At 36.2% G+C, this 18,958-nt stretch overlaps 1 protein-coding gene across 1 annotated transcript in view; it reads right to left on the bottom strand.

Moving 5' to 3' along the window:
* The window catches only part of CNTN5 (contactin 5), a 742,128-nt gene that overhangs the window by 93,886 nt on the left and 629,284 nt on the right, over positions 1-18,958 (bottom strand). The gene's annotated exons all lie outside the window — the stretch shown is intronic.

Here is an 18,958-nt window from a genome sequence, read left to right on the forward strand (position 1 = left end):
AACTGTACTATTGCATACGAAATAAAAAAATGCCACTGTAAGAAACTGATGAAGCCTACGCTCAAACACAAAACTAGAAGTGTCATCTTCATCTATTATTTTGAATAAAAAGAAGTAATGTTCAAAGACTAAGCAACCTAATTCAAATTTCCAACAGTGGTATATAGATGATTTTGCCAGATCCAGCTGAGTAAACTGAATAAACTGTTTCTATAAAGTTAACTCAGTAACAGAGAAATCTGTGGGTACAGAACAGTGTATTTGTAACTGCACAGATAATGGTGACAAATAAGTCACATACTGAAATCAAATAAATCACGAGCAGTAATGAACAAAGGACTAAATCTTATAGAACATTAAGGAACATATTGAACAAAGTGGATGAGATGCCATTATGTTAGAAACAATTGAACTAAACCCAAACAAATGACCGTGAACCCAAAAGGTCAAAGCTAATAACAACATGCTATGAAAAGAAAAGGTGCAGAAACATCAGGAAAAGGTACCTATCACTTCTAGATTGGATCTTTACAAAACATTCATTAGCAAATGTGAGTTGTTCTCTTTCTTTTCCTCACTTTCTGTAATTTCTAAATCTAGACATGTATTTAAGTATCACAGAGCTCTTAAAAAAGAGAATCTTTCTCAAAATTTGACAATTAATGAAAACTATTATTATTCATTATCAAAAACCAAGACCCAAAGCTGGGTATGTGATTATTTATTTATGTCTATAAAATACACAAGATTACCTATATTATTGTTTGTTCTGAAGTCCAAGAAATTAGAACATGTATATTACATTCCTCCTGATATATAAAGTTAAATCCCACCTTGCTGGAGTTGGCTGGATTTTTTCTAATAGCCACGTAAAAAAAAGGGGGGGAAAAAAAAAGTAAAAGGAAAAGGAAAAAAAAAAGGAAAAACAAAAAAGAAAGAAGAAAAAAGAAAAAAAAAACCTTCATGTGCAGATTTCCATACATTTCTCAGTGAAGATAAACTGCCCTGAGTGTGGCTGGATTTAGACAAGACTGGGCAATGTCAGTGACAGCCTTACTTGGAAATCCAAGGCTGCCTTTGGTCCTTCATCAGCTTTCAACAATTTATCTCCTCTTGAAGTTTTGGGAACTCATGTTCCCATCTCAGTGGTGCAGGTTGTCCACACTTTTTCAACACCACACAGGTGGCAGGGACCCAGAAAAAGCATGAGAATATTACACACAGCCAGCAATGGCTTGCTTTTCCCTTGCTGCCACCTGAATTCAAGGGAATTATCATGCAGAAGACAGGTGGCCCAAAAATCCCGTGAACCAGCAAGTAATGGCTACATTCACGGAACAGCAAATACCGTAATAATCCTATGATACTTCACGTTATTTTTTGTTTTATAAGTTACTTTTATTAGTTTACCTTTTGCATTTTTCTTGTCTCCATTAATAAAAGGTGATAGAAGAAATCTAAAACCTGAAGTCCAGGTGTTATTTGTTCTGTACTTAATGGGAATGACCTGTCAACTAACTTAATGTCAATGACCTGTCATCACCTGTGCAAGCTGGTGATGATGTATCATTTGAAAACCACTCCCTTAAAACTAACACTAGTATTCTTAAACTTTAATATGGAAAAAAAAAAAAAAGTACAACTTAGCCACGTTTGAGTGCAGCTTTGTGTTTTCATGTCCTAACACAGCAGCAGGACAGCTGGGACAGCAGTGGAGTATATCCGGAAGATGAAGGAGAGAAGCCTCAGTCAAATTTGTGTTTTTCTCCTGACTGCTTTCTTGTTTGCCTCCCTTCCCCTTTTGAAACTTATTTCATGTTTGACTGTCAGGGAAGGGGTGCAACTGTTCCTCTGAATTCACGCGTACTGCCTTTTTAAACACAAAGGGCAGGTTGAAAAACATTTCAGAAGGGAAAGAAATGGACAGTTTGAAGTCCAGGAAGGAGTGGTGGGCTGAAATGAAGAATTTTTCAGCAAGCCAAAGACTACTCACAGGTAGCTAGACAGACAGATGGGCAGATTGGCATTTATACTGTGCTATAGGTACCTGTAAACATGAAGAAGGAAAAAAAGATTGGGGCCCTCTATGAGAAGTTTGAGAACAGCTATCCAAACTTGGTACTCATTCAAGCAAGTAATATGACTGCCTCAGTGCTGGCATATCTTGAAGCTTTCTCTGACTTCTAACACTAAAAAAGATAAAGAGAAAACACACTGTGTTATTACCTCCCTCACCAGTCAGTGATGTTTGCATGAATGTTGCACCATCTAGGTGTGAATCCTCACCTAAAAAAAAAAAAAATTAAATATTTTGTACTATTCTAAAACCCTGACTTGGACTTTCTGCCCCTTGCCATCCCCAAAAAAGAAAAGATTGCATAAAACACTAAATTCAGCTCTTTTTCTTTTCACAGTGTGCTTACATGTTACAGAAGTCTGTAACTTTGTCAGAGCTATCTTTATACCATGTTGCTAGAAACAGCACATGCTGTACAAAAGCAAACTGGGAAGAACTTCATTTCTTAACTTGAGACTTGGGGGAAATACCTTCTTTTGGTGAGTTCCACTGAGTTTACGGAGTCTTTTCCCATGACAAATCAACGAAACATGAAAAAGAGCATAGCCTCAGGCTCCAGAAAAACATGTCAGAATCTCAGCCTGTAAAATTTTGAAGTTATTTTTGAGCTGTATACATAGAATATAACCTAATAGGGGGAAAAAAAAAAAAGTAGTTTCAACCTAACTTATTTGCAGTAACTTTAAAAAGTACCATCTACATTTGGGCTAGGATTAGAGGTAGATAATATTTATTTAAGGTAAGATTTTTGAAAAAAAAAGAATCTTATGAAATAATTAAACACTCCTCACAGAAAAACCTGAATAATCCACACAATTTGGCACTATCAGTAATAACAATGGGAGTATGATACCCCTAGTACTCATATACCTCTCAGTCCAATTGACAAGGGAAAGATTACTTCTCTTCTAATATGTCTAAATCCTTGATGAACAGCAGATAATATCACAAGAAGTTCAATGCTGTTTGACTGTAAATAGTTCCTTGTTATTCCAGTCAGAAGGGTTGAAGGAGGGGGGCTCGGCACATACGGGATAATGCTGCTGACTCCATTGCTTTAAGGAGATAGAAACTGGTAGATGAGACCACAGGCCCGTCTAGAGCAATAGTTCATCTCTAATGGCAGTGTTCAATAAATGCTTCAGAAGAAAAGCAAAGAAATCTATCACAGTCTATTTCTAAGCTCTTTTAAAAGTTAATAAATATAATATGTTCTTACAATTCAGATATTATAATTCAATTAAATGTTTAATCCTTCGCTGAATCCTGTCAAAACCTTAGTTTCTGTGATAGTCTATTATGATAAACTCTACAGTGAGAATATCTCGAATGGAACTACCATAATTTACCACAGATGACAATGGGCATGATTATGAACTGCTCTTTCAACACTAAAGATAACTATACCAGACTGCATTCTGAACACAGCTGAACAGCTTGGACCGGAACATTTTGACTCCACTTTTGTACATACAACCAGAATTAGAAAAAGAATGCTGACTCTGTAGGAATCTCAAGAATTACATTGCCAGTAAATTCATCTATATCTGTTTATCTAGACACATTTGTATGCGTGGGTATATTTTTTATAAAATTACCTTTTGAATAAAAGAGAAATCAAATCGTTCAGTGTTTTTGGTAACAAATCAAAGGCAAGGACAATAGCCAGGTGGTCATGCTTATAGTTCTCTTAATCCTTTCTTGAATGACAGTTTAGTGCACATTCATTGTTGGCAAGACATTTCATGCAGAGAAAATCTACATCCCAACATAGCCAACTGGACAGCTGAAGTGAAAAATGATAGACGTTCAGCTAAACGTTTAATGACTTCATGAGTACCTACTTATTTAATTCAGTCAAGTAATCTTTGCCCAGCATCTTTCAAGTCAAAATCATTGCAGAAGTCTGCCTGGGTTTTAACTTTGCTACAATATAGTAATGTCCATGTGAGGAAAACAAGTAGATCATCCAGGATTTTAAGGAAAAAAGGTGAGAGCTAAAGTGTCTAAAAAGATAGCTCCAATTTAGATGCTGCAAACATATGCCCAACATCAATCCTGATTTTCTGAGATGACAGAGTTAAACAGCTAGGCTTCCCATACTACCATGTCAACAATTTTTTAGCCAATATTTTATGTCAACCCATTAAGAACCCAATAATACCTCACTTCATATTATAAAGGGTGGGAGAGGGAATGGGGAAAAAAAAACCCGACCAAACCCAAAATGTTTTACCTTAGTCTCTCAGATTGATGCTTTGGCTTACACAGTAAGAAATCCTACCCTACCAAATCAGTGGAGACAGCTTTGGTCGGCAACCAAAAGAGCCTACAAGAAGTACAGTGACCCACAGATAGCCAATAAAAAATACTAGCTAGGGAATTTTATTAGAAAGCTGTCAAAGTCTTGGCACCTAACTCAGGTCTATGTTATTACTTTTCATATTCAGCAAAATACTAGAAGTTAAAAAAGTTGAATTAAAAAAAAAAAGAATTTTCATATAAATTCATATGAAAACTTTTTTTCTTTAAGGTTAGGTACAAAACCAGAAGGTGTCTCTTTAACAATTAGTTTCGTAAACTCACCCAACAAGCAAAGTTTTTGTTCTAATCCTGCTTGACCCTAATGGTGTTCATATTTCTGATACCTCTATAAGTGCAAGTCTCCAGAAAAAAAAAAAGAGTTGGTCGGCTCTGTAGTCTTCCCTGGAAGTCAAGGGAGAGAAGAAATAATAGATATTAACACTGTAGCCTCAATTCTGGCATTCTTAGCTAGTGAAATTTTGTTCTATATTCTGTGAAAAAAAGTTGTTTAGGACTGTTGAATCAATATCTCAACAGCCGATGTGTTTCATCGTTTCATCATGTCAGACTCAACATTAAGTGTGTGAAGAGGACCTCTCAGCTTCTCTGTAGGTTCCAGAGCCTCTATTTCATGCTGAAGCTTGATTTATAGATCTTCAGTGTGGGGCAGCTCAGAAACAGTATCTCCAAGTAAATTCTACCCACACTCAGAAGGGACTAATGAGATTTCTTTAGCTCAGTCAATCTAGGTTTTTGAGATTGTTTCCTTCGGCTTGGTTGCTTAGATTCTTATAGTTACTTATATTCCTATCAGTGAGGCACAAAACCTATACTCCCAGTATGAACTTCAGGGCTATGGTAACTCAGCTCCATAGTTTTTGAAAGGTCTGGACCAAGGCAAACACAGCTTCATCTGTCTGTTATGTAGATGAACCCTTGCTTTTGTTTCGTTTGGCCCTGTTAAACACAGGACATGAGTGTTTCAGGTCTTCTGAAACTCTCAGCCTGAGTGTGCTGGCTAGCATCTATTTTTTAGTTCTACACAAACCTTCTTTTGAGACCCTTCTACTGAGCTTGGTTCCTTTATGACTGTTTTTTTCCCTTTATCACCAATATTTTATTCTGAGATCATTTTTTATTTGCTTATCTAATTGCTTCCCTTGTTTCATTTAACTATGGTTATGACTTAGGCTTTCAAATATAACCTAATGGATTCTATTAAATAAAACAAAATCTTTTATTATGCATTGTTCATTTTGACCCCACTGTCTGCAGTACACTGCTTCGTTTTTTAATCTCTAAGATTCACATTCCTGTTAAGTGATGTAGCAAAAATCAGTGAAGAATATAGTAATTATCTTCATTTGAATGCGTACATTAATGACTGACAATTTATTCTTGTTCAGTAGTAGTAAATGAGTATAGCTGACATTAAAACACTGCATTATTGCATTAAATCTGTGATTTTTCACAGAAACTCATTATGTTCCTGTGTATTCCACCTAGAAGGTTTAGATTTATTATTTATGAATTTGATTCCTCCTTCAGCATAAAATATTAAGAGTAGTTCTATAAGCCACTGAGGGAAAAAATTAATTTTCATCCAAGATGTATACAACAGTAAAAAAAAAAAAAGAAAAGTAAAATAAAACTTGGCAAAATCTACTTTTTGCTTTGAGGGCTGAAAACCTTCCTTATTTCTCAGCAAGAACTTTAAAAAGAAACATATTTAGTTAGTTTTATCTAGCCACTAAATTATTAAATTGCTAAAACAGACTGATAGCTAAAAGCAGCATTTTTCAAGGTTTCTCTGTTCTCTCACTTCCATTATCAAGGTCATGAGTGGATTTTGCTTCTGTTTGTCATGCTTCAGAAACACAGCAATTGCCTGATGAATAAAATCAGAAGAATGATAGGTGCATGGAGTCGGACCATCGGAAAGACGTATGTACTTCATTTAGTAAGGATATCATCTACTCCCAAGGCTCAGATGACTGCAATGGAATTTGTCTTTGATCCAAAGTAAAGAATTGAGAGGACTTAAAAGCAGCATGCTTCAGTGCTGTCTTGCTGTCTGAAACTGCCACTCTTCCACATTCACACTAATTGACAAAGATTGTGCAATATTTGACTAGCGTCTCCTTTCCAGTCTACAAAGAAGAGAATTGAACAACACTTTCAGTTAAATACCTCCTGGTAAAAAGTAAGGCACATTATGGGAAAAGAAGCTCCGACTCCTTCGTAGTCTGTGCTATGTGTCTAGCGGCTCCATTTTTGCTTTATCAAAATTAATTCATCTGCTCACTGAGGTACAAAGGGGCAAACCTTGTAAAAGGATTAACATAATCATATTCAAATGGAACTCAATTATGGACTTTGGCATTTACAACTGAGTAAGTTCAAGGAAAACAAAAGTGAACAGTTAAGACTGGAGATAGCAGCACTACGTAGTATCTTCCACTTCTGTCAGTATCGGTTTACATTCGCCTCACTGGCTGCATCAGCTTAACAGGTAGTGAAGAACCAGTGAAGGCTTTGAACCTCCGGTTATTTCTTAGACTAATTCTTTTAACTAGTCTCAGTGCCAGCCTGATGCCCATTGTGCCCATGTAGGCAGCCTGAGCTCACTCCGCCCCTGTGACACCAAGCTATTCCACTCTGTGGCAAAATCAGTGTCACATATTGTCATGCACCGTCGGTAGGTTCCGTGCCAGTTGCTACAGTTCTTGAAACAAACACCACTACTGCATGTGCAAACAGTTTTGAAAGTAATTGTACATCTTTGCCTTTGCATGGAAGGGCTCAAAGTAGAAGACACTTAAGAGGTCCCGCCTGATCTCGCCCTCCTTTTCACATGCCTACAGTTCTGCGGATTCGTAGGGTACCACACCGACATCTCCTTATCTGCACTGTGTCAGAGGGCTATTGATCTAAACAGTATCAATTATGTCAAAAGTAATTATGCACTTATGTAATTACGCAAGGACAGATGCAAGAAAAAAGTTGCAATTAGAAATAAGCTTGTAATAATCTCTATCTATCATTATAACAGATTTATTAGTATATATTGGCATTATTAGTATACATTTTGCCATACCAAGACTAACCCTCTCTAGTCACAGAAATCAGTGGCTTAATTACCCTTAATATACTTAGAAGGCCGAGATTTCACTTTTTATAACACATTTGATTGCTCGTTGCCTAAAACTTCCTTTCAGGAACATTTAAATAAAGGGTTTATAGGACTATAATTTCAATTATAGTCATAAAATACTGAGACAAGATGGGTCTGAGAAAATACCTAATGCCAAAATCTGTTATGAACTCTCTTCAGAAGAATAAATTAATAAGAATTTTTATTTTCATTGTATCACCTCTCATAATGCATTTCAAAAAGACAGAAACAAGCTGTTTTATCTAGAGCTCCTCAACTGCTGTCAGGTAATTTTGAAAGTGATAAAATATGACATTAATGTGATTAATGCATGCATTTTGTAAACAAAACAATTAAAAATAAAGCTGAGTATTAGTTAAAATTCATAGTAATTGCAAACCTTCATTAACACTGCACAGCTGCGGACATTAGATAAAAGTCTTAAGAACTGCTTGCTTTTCAATCAAGCCCCTGCTATTGAATGTTTTGTAAATAGTAATGTATTATCAACTCGCAGGATAGTTCCTAATGTCCTTAAATCACTTAAAATTTTAATCTAGGCTGTTTTCCTTAGTTTGTTTTTCTGTTAAATGTAAGAACAGCAGAGGTGCTGGCTGTTGAGAAGTGTTATATTTCAACGGCGAAAGAGAAATCTGAAACGGTTATGATTCCTAAGAAAACTGATAACATCAAAACAGAAGCAATTGTGTTGCCACACTACTTTAGCATAATGAAAACTGGCAGAGCAGCATCTGTTGTGTTTTAGAGCCTGAGTGGAGATATTTCCCTGCTACCTCTGATTGATACTGGAGATCCATCACTCAGTACAGAGGCTGAGCATGGCTAATGTATTTTACTGGTATCTTATTCCACCCTTATTTGACAAGGGGTAAGGCAAACACAGCGACATATGAACACAGTACAAAACTTGAAAGTATGCTTTGTGGTTTTTAAGAGTTTGTGTTCATTTGTCTGTCTTGTCTTTTTTTTTTTTTTTAATTTCCCTAAGAGGGCATGATTATTTAAGGAAAAGAAAATAGGACAATTAAATAATTTTGAATGGATAGTTTAGCCCTAATCTGTTAGTATCACCCCACCAGTGTATGGTGTTATCTCCTACATCATACGACAAGGTACAGCTTCACATGTCCCTCCATTCTCATTTGGACAGCAGTCATCTGTAGCACTATGTTACAACCCTTAAAGAGTATCTAGGAGTCTGCTAGAGAAGTTGGAAGTACAAGCATTTCCCAGTCTTGAACAAAACAAGTCTGAATTTGGATAGTACTGCTGCTGCAGAATGCAGACATCCTCCAAAATGATGGTTAATTCTTTACTTACTTCTGAATTTTGCTAACTCTTTTTGGACTCACAGGATATTTAGGTAGAGAAAGACAAGAGTGGTGATTTTACTTTGACAGGTCACACTTATGAGAATGACACTGTAGGACTGCATAAATTTTATGTTTCTACATTATACTGTAAAAAGAGAAATAATTTTTTGAAATAATTCAGAAAAAAAAAATCACGTGAATGAAGAGCTAGGGAAAGCATTATAGATTGAAAAACTTCCATCTACTTGGTTATTTTAAATGACTTGTTTCATAAATCTTTTTGGGGCAAGTAAATGCTAGGTCCCAAAGGGCTTCATAACCTAGAAGGGAAAGGGATTAAAAGTGCAAATAGCAGGAAGCTACAGACAAACAAATTAAAATTAGAAGAATACATTTCAAACTGTAAAAGGGATTAGTTGCTGGAAGAAAATCCCCAAAAATACCAAGGGAAGAGCTGGTTCACCATCTTTTTGTGTATTTGCATTAAATCTATGTTCCTTTCTAAAAGAAGACATCTTGTAGTCAAACATGCTATTTGGCAGGGAATTAGGAGGATCTGAGGTGTAAAGCAATTAAGACTAGATTATCTAGCTGCCCATTACAGTTCCAACCTCTATAAAACTAAGAAATATTCAGTTACTGTGTTATTTTTGGCTCTTCTCGCTAGCATTGACAAAGGAGCATATGCTTGGCTGCTGTTAGATGTTACACTGCATCCAGCAACACACTTCATGACAGAAGAAACTTAAGACCATTTAGTCTTAAGGGGTCATCATTCCAACTATGCAGCTTCTTGTTTGAAACGGATCATCCCCTGGAAGTGATATGAAGCATGTGAAAGACAAGTTGCTTCTTTCACGTTTCCATGAATGCGGAAGATCCCTCTTGTCTGTCTATTGCCACTGGATTTACGATACAGAACACATCGAGCTATTGTAGAACCTGTCCTGAGGTAGCAGAAATTATAATTCCTTGGATCTGATAGTTGCTATCTACCTGTATAGGAAATAGCTCCTTTGATATATTACAAAGTAGAGTACAGCAAGATTTGTTCGATGTTTTGAATTACCAGAAAAGCAGATCTGGCCTGAGCTGGTAAAAGCTCTTTGTTCTGTTTCTCTTTGCAGTAAATCATAATACAATACTCAACATAGTAACTATATTTAATGTCAGCATGTTTTGCCTTCTTTCATAAATGTATAGTACACTAAAATTTGCTGAATATGCTAATTTGGTCTGTCTAATATTTGGTTATATAGAAAAACCAAATACATCTAATAAAAAAATACAAAAAGAAAATAGTGTTTGATAACTAACACAGCCATTTCACAACAACACAACAACAACAACATCAACAACAAATCAGAAGGCTAAACTCAGCCTTACGCTGGTTTGGAGTGAGGTAACTGAAGACATTGGAGCTGTACTTATACCAGCCCTGGACATGGACATTAATGTCTGATACTACATGATAAAGCATTTGCAGGTTTTCTGACTGATAGAAGGATAATACAGTTGTGCCTATTCCTGTTTCTTACAGACATTGTGGAAGGTTCTTATATTTAGGTAGTGAGAACATATACAACATTTAAAGGAAAGGCAAGATACATTCAGGTATTCATGGAACATATTTCGTTCTCATCTCATTCTCATTTCGTTCTCAACTGTTTATCTACTGACTGAAACAAAAATGTGTACAGGCAGGAGATGTTTCAGCTATTTAACTGAATGTGGCCTTGCTACCTACGTTTTCTTTGCCTTTCAAAGGGAATTTAACAGTTTATGAGTAAAATAAGATAAAAAGAAAAGACCCTAACCTTGTTGACCATCCAAGCCAACAAGAAGTTAATATATGTTATTGCAAGTTACTGACATTTAGAAAAAAAACAAACGCCTTTAAAAAGTACTATGTTTACTTGGCAAGAAGGATTCCATTGGTAAGAACCAGTTGGCAGCATTTCTGTTTTGTTCAACAAGGAACCTTAAGCTATGGAGAAATTGATAGTTTTCAGGATATACATGTCCTCTATCTCTATTTAATATACATAGTTTGATTGGATCCAGTGTCTGGTAGTATCCATCATGTGCTATATATACCTTTTCTAAGAGTATGTATCACTGCTATCTTGGGCACAAATCATCACTGATACAAGAGGAAAAGCAGAAAGTAAAAAGCAGGAAGGGAAATCTAGAATGTATAGCATGCACTGTGTTCTCAGTTGTTGGCTTGAAAACAACTTTAGAAGATGAGGAAGATACTAGCAACACTAAGAGGAAGAAGGCACTAAAAATTTCTATTCTTTTAAGGTAAAAAACTTATAATCAAAGTGAAACTCTATTTGTACACAGAACTTTAGATAAATTCTGATTTTTTAAATAAAGTAAAATTAACCTATGCATTAAAATACTATTTTAATTTAATTGTAGGCAACATACCGATAGGAGAAAGTTAGTAGATCACTGTGGTATTCTCTCTTTTGAGGTATGACTTCTATTGGTGACAGCAGTATGACCAGTATTGATATGATATAATTTTTTTGGGGGGGAAAGACATAGAAACAATGAAAGCTTCCAACATTTATGGTACAGTTTCCATTTAGCATGATGTTTATCAGAACATGAGTTTGAATCACATTTTATCTATAACTGTAATCAGATTTGTTTGCTGATGATACCAAACTGAGTGGGGAAGTAGACACTTCGGAAGGGAGAGCCACTCTGCAGGAAGACCTGGATAGGCTGGAAGAGTGGGCTAACAAGAACCTTATGAAGTTCAGCAAGGACAAGCGTAAGGTCTCACACCTGGGAAAACATAATCCAGGAGCGCAGCACAGGCTGGGACCTACCCGTCTGGGGAGCAGCTCTATGGAAAGGGACCTGCGGGTCCTGGTGGACAACAAGCTCAATATGAGCGAACAATGTGCTGCTGCGGCAAAGAAAGCCAACAGGACGCTGGGTTCCATCAACAAGGGTGTCACCAGCAGAGATAAAGAAGTCATTATCCCACTCTACTCAGCGCTTCTCAGGTCACACCTGGAATACTGTGTTCAGTTTTGGTCCCCGCTATGCGAAAAGGGTGTGGACGGGCTGGAGGGGGTCCAAAGAAGCTGCACAAAGATGATCAAAGGACTGGGAAGCCTGTCATACGAGGAAAGGCTGAGAGAATGGGGTTTGTTCAGCCTTGAGAAAAGAAGGCTTAGGGGAGACCTTATCACCATGTTCCAGTATTCAAAAGGTGGCTACAAAGAAGATGGAGACTCCCTTTTTATAAGGAGTCACATGGAAAAAATGAGGCGTAATGGGTACAAGTTACTCCTGGGGAGATTCCGATTGGACACAGGAGGAAAATTTGTCACTATGAGAACAATCAGCCATTGGAATAATCTCCCCAGGGAAGTGGTGGATTCCCCGACATTGGACACTTCTAAGATTCAGCTGGACAGGGTGCTGGGCCATCTTATCTAGACCGTGTTTTTGCCATGAAAGGTTGGACCAGATGATCCTTGAGGTCCCTTCCAACCTGGTATTCTATGATTCTATGATAGATTTTATTTTAAAGTTAATTGGGATCAGTACTCTTTTAAAGCAGTTGGTGCATACTCTCACTTTTTTGCAAGCACCGAGAGCTACTGAACAGTCTATTGCCTTTATGCGTATTTGCATCCATGCCATTTGCGACAATACAAGTACTTATCTGAAAAGGTAAAATTTTCTCTTGAGCATACATGATGGGCCATGATAGGTTCAGATGACACTGAGCACTCCACCTCCTCTGTCACAGAACTGTGCCATTCAGGAGCAAAGTATTTTTCTTGACACTTGAAAACATTTTTTTGCAGAGATTATTAAGATATCTGTACACTGTAAGAAAGGAAGAGGCAAGGTTCGCAGATATATGTGGCTTCTCTCAGTATAAGCTGAAGTGAAGCATCAAATGCATGAAGATTAGTGCAGTTTTCCATGTTTGTAAGAGTAAGAACTGCCTGCAGGCTCGTCACACACGGGAAATCCCCCGTCAGTCAAAGGAACCAGAGGAGATAATGAACCATGAGAAAACCATCCGGGCAAAACTTAAGACTTAACTTGCTCACTTGCCCTGAGAAATGTGCTGAAGGGGCACAAGTGTGCTGCTCTGGAACATGCTGTGCAATGGCCTTTTACAAGCAGGTGAGAAGACAAACAAGAAATTTTGGTCATGTTATTTCCAGGAGAGGAAATAGAGAAAAAGATAATCAGGAAAAAAAAGCATCAACTTGTAACCATAACAAAATTACACTTGGAAGGCAATGCCAGTGGTTTGCCAACAATATAAAAAATAGAAAATGTAAGGATTATTGCCTCAAGAATGCTGCTACTTAGAATTCCCAATTTTGTTTTCTAATAAAGTTGTTGTAATAATTCGTAACAGTCCAGGGCCCACAAGCTACAGAAGGAAATTGTGTCCTTTGTAGAAGATAAATGAGTGTACAGATTTTGGGCTAATACATCACAAAGCTCTCCATTTCCTCAGTATCCCACATGATTTCAGGATAGACAATTTTTAAATCAGCTCAGATATAATTTTTTTTCTGCAACAGTTTAAAAAAATAATTAGAAACAGACTCATCTTATAGTTCAGGAAAATGGGAACTTTCTGCCACATATTCTGATATAAGGTTGCACTAGAAACACTTGAATCACTTGAAAATAAATACCTGTAAGTTGAAAATAAATACTTTTAATTTTTTTTTTTAATTAAAGTAATGAAAAATACAAAGATTCAATAGTTTTTATCTGGCTCAAAACACTATAATGCCGTAGTCTTTTTAATCATATTTTGTCCAATACAAAATAAAACTAATCTGTCCTGTGCTAGGTGGCTGTAACTTCTTGTTTGTACTACATGTAGGGACATAACAAAATTCTGCAAATATGATCTCAAGACTAATGTTTATATTGATGATGCTCCCTCCCAAATTCATTTTATTCCATTTTGGCAATATGAAGCCATACTTCTTTCCCCCAAAATATTTGCTATTAATTTTATTATTTATTGAAAAGTAATTTTCAAAAGTACATCAAAGTACTGTGATGACCTGGTCTGATTCAGTGTTTACTCCACTTTGATCAGGAGTGACTAGAACTAGTGACCTTCCAGGGTCCCTTCCAAGGTGAATGATGCTCTGATTTTATGAGTGATTAATCCTGAAAGCCTCTACAGAGTAAATTAGAAACATTATTCCCATCTCACTAGTCAAGATGAGGAATCCCAAGAGTTAAGTGACTTAAGGTAATAGCAGTCCTTGTCAAAGTCAGGTTTTAGTCCCCAAAGTTCCTCTCTGTTCTGATCTCTACTGAACTGAAGCTTTGGAATATGATATGTATTGAACAAAAAGCAATGATAAAAGACCCTTGCAAGGTCAAGGTTCCAAAACAATATCTAAAAATATTCAGAGAGACATGGAAACACAGCAAGTTGACATCTGTCCCTTGCTGGAGTTCTGTTCCTAAATTTAGGTTGACTTTCTGTGGCAGAATACCTGAAAGTAGAAGAAAGGTACATACCTCCTCCCCTCCCTTATGAGATTATCAAACAATCTCAGTGATTCTTGCCATACGAAGATGCTTTCTGCCTGGCACAGGGCATTTCAGCAATACCTAATCTAGTGTATATTTGTTTTATTAACCTTTTTTTTTGTTTCAGTTTAAGAGCTGTTCTCTATGATCAGTGTAAAATAAACCATGAGGACACATAACGGGACATGGGCTTGCCTGAAATAGGTAGTTATTCTGTATCTGCAGTGTATTGCTCGTTCAACTACACAGAAAAAAAGGAAAAAAGAAATCTTGATGGTATTTACCAAAAACAGTACGTGCATCTCCTCTATTATAATAGCAAGAAATAAAAGCCCATAATTAGATGCATAGAATAACTTAAGTATATATAAAATTAAAATATGCATAGATTAATATGCCTATTTATTATACATATTATTGTATAAATATGTTAAAGTTTATAAATATATATATAGTATAGTGTAAATATAGTACATATATAAATAATATATATCCCATAATAAATATGCACCTCAGTATTTGCCCCAGAGCATACAGAAAACATTCTTTGTTATTAACATACATTCATTGCAGGTATTTCATGTTGTAATACACATGGATGAGGATTTCTTATCTCTTAAATTTTTTAATGCAAATACTTTTGCTTCCTGTATTCCTGTATATACCATGTAAGAGGAGATTCTCTGTAGTTTAAGGGTTAAGCTCCTTGCGAGACAGTTTTGTGGCACTTCTAATTAGTTCTATATTTTTTGGTCGTTCTCCTGAATGTGGTTGACAGAGGTACCAGATGATTTCTGCTATGTGCTCCTTCAGTAACTGTCGAAGTCAGTGATCTTACAGAGACTTTATCCTCATTACTCCAAATGGGGGTCACATTACTGTTTTTCTATCCTAAAGATCAGTACTGTACAGCTCAACATCTTAGAAATACTTCTATCCTATTCTAATTAGAAAATTGAGGAAATCGAACATATTGAGCCTGAATCTGGTATCATAAGAGGGAACTTGAAGATAATTGGGAGAAGGTAGCAGTGCCACCAAAATATTCTCATTTTAACAAATGCCAATAAAAATCAAAGATATTATTAGCCTAAAGATATTTTTTCTTTAAAGTCCAGCAGCCTATAATTCTTTGTTGATGAACTTGGCTCAGTACCTAGAAGAAAAACAATCTCCAAATTACAATAAACATATTCTGAACCCTTAAATAAACATATTTACACTCTGTTTTAGTTTATAGCTATTCAATCCCCACTTAACTATGGTTGTGCACATTTTTAGCACAATTTTATCTTGTGGTTATATGCAGTTCTTAACATTAACAGAAGGAAGGCATTATAAAAAAAAATCAAGCTAAAACAACAACAAAATCCATTAATTCCATACTAAGGCATGTCTCCATATCCAAAGGAGAAGTTGAGTATGATTGAAAGCAGTGTAATAGCTGGATTGGAGTCAGGAAATTTATATCAGTGCCAAATCAATTACAGGTTGCAGGTGTCCAGAATTAATTAAAATAAATTGCTATAAATCAGGCGTTAGCTATCTGCCATGAGTGAAGAAAAGCAGAAAAGAAAGTAAAAATAAAAAAGTATTTTGTTTATGATGAAATGTTGAAAAATATCAGAAAATAAATCTCAGAAAGAAATTTGTACATCATTTGGCAGTGTTTTCATTCTAAAATCTAAAATCTGTTTGAAGGTCTCTTCTCAAACTACATGAAAGTGTGCTTAATTTTTATAAAGGGATTTATACCAAATGACTTTGTTGTATTTGATGTTTGTACTTTCTGTGTTTAAGATTAGAAATAATACTGCTAACAGACACTAAAATAACCTGAATTCTGTATTGTACAGACAGAAGCTTCAGTGCAGGTAAGTAAATATTGATTTACACTTGCAAGTACATAGAATAAAAATTTTATATGAACAAATACTTAAGCATCCTAAATGTTAGAAACTGTATATATAATATACTATGTGATACTATGTAAATATGTATGAACATTTTTCAATATTTTTCTTTTTTGTAATTAAAAATTGTTAATTTGTGAAATCATATCAAACAGTTCAAAGGTCAGAAAAATTGCTGTCCTATAAAAATTCCATAGAAGTCCAATAATGAAAACAATGTGGTGTGTTTTCCTAAATCTTAGAAAAAGGATTGGACAAAGTCAACTTCTACATCCACAAAGTTCCAAGGAGAATGAAGTTGCAACACACATGACACAAGTCACAGCAATGTTGTTTTCACTGTAATGGGAGACTTTCCAAATTAAAAATGTTGGTGAAATATATCAGTTTCCAGTGGTTCAGAGATCTGTTTGAACATCCAATACATCAGAGCCTTGCTTCTTCCTTTCTCTGAAGCTAAATTAAAACTTAAACTGTAACTAAAAAAAGATAAAAGAAGAGCAGATAAAATTCCAGGAAGACGGAAGAGAAAAAGAGAGAAAAAGCAGAACTCCAGACAAGTGTACACACTCTGCTAAAAATACAGTGGGATGAAGAATGTTGTATTAGGGAGTAAATAAATCTGATTCTGTAAGCTTGCAGCCTTGAAAATGAAGGTCTGTTTGAGTAATTGGGGCAGGAAAGTCACTATAATTCGGAATGCCTTTCAAATAGAAAGATCTTAGGTCTGTGCCCAAGACTCTATGTGGATTTATTCTCACAGAAAACTGCATTTGGTGGTGAGGTCTTGAAGACGGGATTTGTCCTATCTCAGCTACCTAAGAGTGTTGGGTCTTGTCTAAACTATGTGTCTGATTCTCTCTCCCTATGGTGAGCAGACAGAAACAAACATATCAGGGGACAATTCACATCACTAGTCTTGGATGGGTATTTTGGGCTGAGTGCAGCACTCTGACCAGCTCTTGCTTTACTGCTTACCAAAAGACCAAATGACAGGCTTAGAAAAGGAACCCATCTTCTGGATTGCTAAAGCCTGCTGTGACTCAAACCCTCAGTCTCTGCTGAGAAAAGGAAAGTAAAACCTGTTTTGCCCAAAGTGGATTGTGAGGTAACACAATAGTCAAGAGACATGGCAGTCCCTGCTGACAAGGTCACACCTGCAGGAGTCGTGGTGACCATTAAGCTCATGAGGTTCCTGCTCAATATAGCTGTTCCTCCACGGACACTCTCCTGCAGTGTGGGCAGAGACTGAGGGGGATGCAATCAAGAAGCTGCTGCTGCTGAATTCTTGCGTAAAACACATGAAGACACTTAAGTCTTTATGATAGGGCCACATGAATGAAAAGCTTGGCTGACAGTGGATATCAAAATGAATCCAGTGCACTTTTTGGTTTTCATAGACTTTTGGTTCTGATTCTTGCTAATATTTAAACCAGGAAATGGGAAAAGTATGTATGTATACACACACACAAACACACGCATTTTTATATTTATCAGATATTTTGGTTCTGATCCTTACTAGTATTTAAATCAGGAAATGGAAAAAAGTGTGTGTATGTATATATATATAAACATATAATAAGTATAAGTTTATATATAATATACCTAGCATTTTTGATTAAAAAAATTGTTGTGCTGTATTTTAGTCTTGATTATACATTACTCAGATGGGTAATCGTAAATTTTTACTTCATAGTAAAAACTATTTTTTTTTTTACATCCTCTGATATGTGGTGAAATGTGGTTTTTTAGTTGATAGTGTTTATGAATGCAAAAGGGACACCTACTAGACAGGGCATTTATTCCAAGATAACTGAAATGGAGAAAAACAAAAGAATTTGGTGGAGAGGAGAGGAGGGAAATTTGTGTTGTGCACAGGAGCAGAGGGTGAGAGAAAAAGACACTGGAGTCAAGGAAAATGAGGTGACACTAGCTACAACACCCCCAATGCTCACGAAAGCATCTTAAAAACACAGTGTGGAAACTTGATGTGTTTCTGAACTGCATGCAGGGATGGCTCAGGTCTGTAAACTCCCTCTGGCTTTTCCTGTGTGATACATTATACATGCAGTCCCATCCACCTGACAGAAGTGTCAATAAATTTAGTTACCTATGTTATCTTGAAGAGGAGAAGGGGTGAGAAGAACACATTGTAAAAAGACAGCTACTGAAAGCAGTGATTCTAGTCAAGAAGCTATTAGCAACGAACCTCTTTAGTTACCTGTGCTACACAAATCAAGAGCCCAGCTTTTGACCTGGCTTTTCAAGTAACTTAACCAAAAACACATACACTTGTAAAACAAGAGGATGATAGCTGAGAATGTGAGAAATCTGTAAAAGAGATGAGGAAGGGAAGACTAACAACTCAACATTATAAAACGCCAGCTAGTAGACAGTCTCACTGAATCGGTTTAGTGGAGACACAAAATACTAGAAACCTTGTGACCGGGAACATGACTCTGGCCAATTTGGGGGTTTGTGTACTGTAAAACATCTGTGAGTTTCATTTGCTTCTAGGTTTCTGGTTTGAAAAAGGAAACGTTATATGAGTCAGTCCTGGGTACCACACAGTCTGAGTTACAGCCTCATTTTTCTGCTAGCTTGTTTCACACAGCTCCCA

Source organism: Calonectris borealis, chromosome 1 (genome assembly GCF_964195595.1).
Source record: "Calonectris borealis chromosome 1, bCalBor7.hap1.2, whole genome shotgun sequence".
Taxonomy (NCBI): domain Eukaryota; kingdom Metazoa; phylum Chordata; class Aves; order Procellariiformes; family Procellariidae; genus Calonectris; species Calonectris borealis.